Source organism: Tachypleus tridentatus, chromosome 13 (assembly GCF_004210375.1).
Source record: "Tachypleus tridentatus isolate NWPU-2018 chromosome 13, ASM421037v1, whole genome shotgun sequence".
NCBI lineage: Eukaryota > Metazoa > Arthropoda > Merostomata > Xiphosura > Limulidae > Tachypleus > Tachypleus tridentatus.
In genome coordinates, this window is record NC_134837.1 from 260,154,926 (window position 1) to 260,161,493 (window position 6,568).

Consider the following 6,568-nt stretch of genomic DNA (forward strand, 5'->3'; position numbering starts at 1 on the left):
CAGCTGGTCAACACTACACACCTCCAACTCTTGGGATACTCTTTTACCAACGAAATTTGTGATTGACTGTTACAATATAATGGTCACACAGCTTTGGGGGAAGCATATTCAGTGACGGGACTCGAACCGTCAGTTTGCGATCAAAGCGCCCTGACCTCCCTTTTTAAAAAGTTAGTAACTGGAATAGAGGGATGACTAATGTATCGATAATTCGAAGATTGTGGTCTATATGAAACAATACTCATATTATTTCAAGTCTGATTTTTTCCAACAGGTGAATAAATATTTTGGAAAATTAAAAACTTTTGTTCATTTACGTTCCTAATATTCTTTCATTTATTAGTGCTTTGAAATGAGCTTATTAACATTGCTATGCGGTTGGTCTGTTTAAGCGCAAATTTACATAATGGGTTATCTGCACGCTGTCCACCACGGGGAATCAAATCTCACTGCGAATATGTAGAGAACACTGACAGACAGACCACGGGCTCATCAACAACAAATACGCTTTTCAAAAATCATAAGGCAAGCCTCTTTTGTCTTGTGTGTGTGTGTTTTAGAGAAAACTTTAGAGAATGTAGGTTCCCCCTGAGGTATGGTATATAAGGTAAAATCCATAGGAAGTATAATGTAGGTTCCCCCTGAGGTATGGTATGTAAGGTAAAATCCATAGGAAGTAGAATGTAGGTTTCTCCTGAGGTATGGTATGTAAGGTAAAATCCATAGGAAGTAGAATGTAGGTTTCCCCTGAGGTATGGTATGTAAGGTAAAATCCATAGGAAGTAGAATGTAGGTTCCCCCTGAGGTATGGTATGTAAGGTAAAATCCATAGGAAGTAGAATGTAGATTCCCCCTGAGGTATGGTATATAAGGTAAAATCCATAGGAAGTAGAATGTAGGTTCCCCCTGAGGTATGGTATATAAGGTAAAATCCATAGGAAGTAGAATGTAGGTTCCCCCTGAGGTATGGTATATAAGGTAAAATCCATAGGAAGTAGAATGTAGGTTTCCCCTGAGGTATGATATTTTAGGTAAAATCCATAGGAAGTAGAATGTAGGTTCCCCCTGAGGTATGATATGTATGGTAAAATCCATAGGAAGTAGAATGTGGGTTCCCCCTGAGGTATGGTATATAAGGTAAAATCCATAGGAAGTAGAATGTAGGTTCCCCCTGAGGTATGATATATAAGGTAAAATCCATAGGAAGTAAATTGATCCTTTTATTTACCTATGCAATCAGTGATTTTTTTTGTGTATCAACACTTAGTAGCATATTATTATTATTTAACTGTAAAGTCATACGAGACCTTGTGTTCCATTCATTTTAAAGCTGAAACTCACAGCGAGCAAGATGTGGAACCAAGTATATTTTTGGGTAGTTACTGACAATTTGTACCACAGACGAAAAGGTGCACTTTGGAGGTACAAGGCTTGGAAGACAGAGGCTCGATCCTCTCTCCTTTGCAATCACTGAATCCCAGTTTGCATCGTTACAAGTCAGTAAACTAACTGTGTATCACAGTAAAAAACCTACAGTTCTCTCAGCAAGGAAATATCGTATTATGAGAAAGTCCGACTAGTAGAACTTCAAAAAAAAATCGAAAAAAAACACCTTGTTATTTTGTCCATCAATTAAAATTAGATTTGATATAAATAAATCTTAATCGCTGCAGACGTTATCTATACTCAATAATCTACAGAACTTTATTACATTTCAATCATTTTAACATCGAGAGTGAGAATCAGTATTGTTTCTATTTTACAACTCACCCCCCAAGAGAGTCATGCTCTAACGGTTATAACGCTTGACTCGCAATTTGAGTTTCACGAATTTGAATCTCCTTCGGCTATTGGAGCATTATACGGTGATGACAAGTCTCGCTATCTGTTCGTAAAGAGTAGCAAGAAATGGCGGTCGGTAATGTTGACTAGTTGCCTTCCCTCTAATCTGTCATTACTAAATTAGGGACAGATAGCGCTAGTGAAGCTTTGCGCGAAATTCGAAACAAAGATAGCCATTTTTGTAGCTTTACGCAAAAACAGACAAACAAAACCTTCTTGTTTTCTTGATCTTGTATGAGTGAAATCATTTTTATTTAAAATTGTCTCTTAAATTTCGCGCAAAGCTGCTCAAAGGTTTCATATATACACTAGCCATCTCTAATATTTAAGTGATAGCCATCAGTTTGTAATGGTTTCGTTTTTATCTGAGCTTTTTCCCGTTTTTTGATTATTCAGAACGACTTTCCATGATCCCATTGGTAATATTACTTTTGGAGTACCCTGTAGTTTACAGTTTTAGAAGAGAATACAAAAATAAAACAATGAAACATAATTGATGACACACTAAAGAAAAGGGCGGTGACAAAAGACGTGCTTTATTAAAGTATACATGTTTCTGTGTTGTGATAACCACACTCAATAAAAACTAGTATCAACCTGCAATGTATGATTTATGTTTATAATGGCGGTTGGTCCAAAAGTTAATTGATGTAATTATTAGTTTTTTTGCCCAAGTGCTTCACTAATAATATTAAAGAACGTAATATGAAATGAGTTCAGTCACTTGAGCTATTAAGTTTCAAGTTTTTCTCTTGTCGTTAGTTATTGGATCCATTGTGTGTTTTTCTTGGTTAATTTGAGGTGACTGATAATTTGTTTTTTTATATAGTTCTGTTTTTTTATACGTTGACTTGAACCCCTACTTCTGACTACATATCTGTCTGAAATATCAGAATAATTTTGACGTCACTCACTACGGACATCATAAATTTATTTTTTAGATGTTTTTAAAAACAAGTAAATATAAGGTGATCCTTCAAAACACATCGTAACCTTTAATGGCAATGCAGTTATGTATCACTTATATTTTAAGACATTTCCCAGGTAAATTATGGCTTTGCCTGCAAATAGAAACAACAATAAACCTTGTGCAACATTCTAACAAGCTTTATATTTACATTTCATGAGATGTGATGAAACTATCACAGTAGTGGGTCTTGCTGTAACAGAATACCCTTAAAACGATTTCGACTGATATCTGTATACGTCAGATTAGATGCTCGGCATGAAACTGGATTCGTCTTAGGATTATGGGAACTTTCATAATGAAAATAATATGCCGATATGCTCCAGTGACAGGACTGAGAATTAATCATGGTTTTTATCCTTAATATCCATGAGTATTTCCAGAAAAAATCCATCACCCATGAAAATGTTGCTTGTTTGGAACAGACTCCTCAAACACTTAGTAAAATATCGAACTGTAGAACTTGGATCAAATACCTTTTGTGACTAGTATAGTGAGTGCTAGTCTTCTAATGGAATAACGTACTTGTTGTTAGGTTAAAACAGTTGTAATATATAACAAAAGAACAGTTTTTCCTTGTTCCATAAAAAAGAGAGATATTTCATTGTTATAATCGCTAAGTACGAAATATGCTACTTATCGCTTAAGAGAATAACACGTTTTTCGTCTCACTCTTTAGAATGACCTTTAAAAATGATTTTTGCGCAACCACCCATGAGAATGACCTTTGTAAAATATGAATAAAGAGTATGAATTAGGCTATAATTTCACTGTATGAAATAACGTATCTTGCTTTACATAAAAGGTTTGCCAGTGGCACAGCAGCATGACTGCGAACTTAAAACGCTAGAAACTGAGTTTCGATACCAAAGATGGGCAGATCACGAATATCCCTTTGTGTATCTTTGTGTTTTATAACAAACAACTACAATGTTTTGAAATATATTAATTTTTCTCGCTTTATTCTTGAAGTTACTGCCTTATCTTGATGACCTGAGAAGATAACGATGTAACTTCTTACAGGCAGTGGTCATCATGTGTCTCCACATCATTACCTTTCGGAGAAAAAAACATTTCCAAGGTCTTATCCCTAAAATATTTCAGTGTAATCCCCCAGTGGCACAGCGGACTCAATCGCTAAAAAACGGGTTTCGAAAACCGTGGTGGGGAGAGCACAGATAGTCCATTGTGTAGCTTTGTGTTTAATTCCAAACAAACAAATTTCAGTGTATTATGTCTCTTTTTCAAAAGATGAGGTCTGGCGACGTCTGGTTGTTAGTACACTCGACCCTTAATATGCAAACCCGAGTTCGAATCTCTTCATTTAAACTTTTTGTCTTTCTCCTGTTGAGACGCTGTAATTATTGTAATGGTGAATTCTACTCTTTGTCAGTGGAAAAGTAGCTCAAGGGTTAGCGGTGGATGCTCTTGACTAGTCACCTTCCCTCCAGTTTATTGCTTTAAATTCAAGACGGTCAGCACAAACACTTCTCGAGTAGCTTTGCACAAACTTCTGAAAAAAAGCAAACGAACTCTAAAATTGGTAACAAAGTTCATTGTCGTGCTGCGAAGTAAGGTCTTTTCTTTAAGTCCCCAAAAGAACATTATGTAGGTTATGTTTTACACTTTTATGTAATTAAAACATACAGAATATTATGCACTTCATGTTCAGTAGCGTAAGTATGTCTCCGCAATCATAGGGTGTCCCTGGCCAAAAATTACCAAAGGGCCTGACTAACTTAAGAATTGCCGACAAGAGAAGACAAATGAAAGGGAAGCAACAACGTTTTTATGCTGTAGTTATATAACTGTTGTGTTTAAATCGATTTATTTAAACATGGAGATATTTAGAGTGTCTTAGTCAGACGAAAAACAGTTTCAGCAGAAGATTAATAATATTTCTACTGTATTTCTTCTCTCTGATTAATAAGATTTCCATTGTATAACTACTATCTGATTAATAAGATTTCCACTGTATTACTGCTATCTGAGTAATAAGATTTCCACTGTATTACTGCAATCTGAGTAATAAGATTTCCATTGTATTACTGCTATCTGATTAATAAGATTTCCACTGTATTACTGCTATCTGATTAATAAGATTTCCACTGTATTACTGCTACCTGATTAATAAGATTTCCATTGTATTACTGCTATCTGTTTAATAAGATTTCCACTGTATTACTGCTACCTGATTATTAGATTTCCACTGTATTACTGCTACCTGATTAATAAGATTTCCACTGTATTACTGTTACCTGATTAATAAGATTTCCATTGTATTACTGCTACCTGATTATTAGATTTCCATTGTATTACTGCTATCTGATTAATAAGATTTCCATTGTATTACTGCTATCTGATTAATAAGATTTCCACTGTATTACTGCTATCTGATTAATAAGATTTCCACTGTATTACTGCTAGTTGATTAATAAGGTTTTCATTGTATTACTGCTATCTGGTTAATAAAATTTCCATTGTATTACTGCTATCTGAGAAATAAGAATTCCATTGAATTACTGCTACCTGATTAATAAGATTTCCATTGTATTACTGCTATCTTATTAATAAGATTTCCACTGTATTACTGTTACCTGATTAATAAGATTTCCATTGTATTACTGCTATTTGATTAATAAGATTTCCATTGTATTACTGCTAGTTGATTAATAAGGTTTTCATTGTATTACTGCTATCTGGTTAATAAAATTTCCATTGTATTACTGCTATCTGAGAAATAAGAATTCCATTGAATTACTGCTACCTGATTAATAAGATTTCCATTGTATTACTGCTATCTTATTAATAAGATTTCCACTGTATTACTGTTACCTGATTAATAAGATTTCCATTGTATTACTGCTATTTGATTAATACGATTTCCATTGTATTACTGCTACCTGATTAATAAGATTTCCATTGTATTACTGCTATCTGATTAATAAGATTTCCATTGTATTACTACTATCTGATAAATAAGATTTCCATTGTATTACTGCTATTACTCTGATAAATAAGATTTCCATTGTATTGCTGCTATTACTCTGATTAATGATATTTCCATTTTAATGCTTCTCTCTGATTAATATGATTTCCATTGTATTACTACTATCTGATTTGCATTGTATTTCTTCTCTTTGGTTATGACAATTTACATTGTATTTCTTCTTTCTATTTAATAGGAATTTCCCTGTGTTATTTCTTTTTTATTAGACCCGACATGGCCAGGTGGTTAAGACACTCGACTTGTAATCTGAGACTCGTGGGTTCGAATCCTCGTTACTCCAAACATGCTGGCCCTTTCAGCCAGGGGGGCATTATAATGTGTCGGTCAATCCCATTATTCGTTTATAAAAGAGTAGCCCAAGAGTTGGCTATCTGCCTTCCCTCTAGTCTTACGCTGCTAAATTAGGGACGAGTAGTGTAGCTAGCCCTGGTGTAGCTGTGCGCGAAGTTCAAAAAACGAATAAATTGTCTAATTAATAAGCTTTCCATTGTATTACTTCTGTTTTCGGTGTAACGAGGTCCCTATTTTTACCGTTTTCTCCAGCGTACAAAATAAATAAATTCTGCTCAATAGATCAGTTTTTGTAAGAGACAAATGATTTCTTTACATATCAGAGTACCCTTTGACCTGCTGTAAGTTAGGACGAAAGAAACAAGGCACGGGATGGGCATAGCCTGAACGGAAAACCCGAAAAAAAACTTGCCGGAACTGCCGCTGGTCATCATTTTTGTAACCCGTTGGTAACAAAT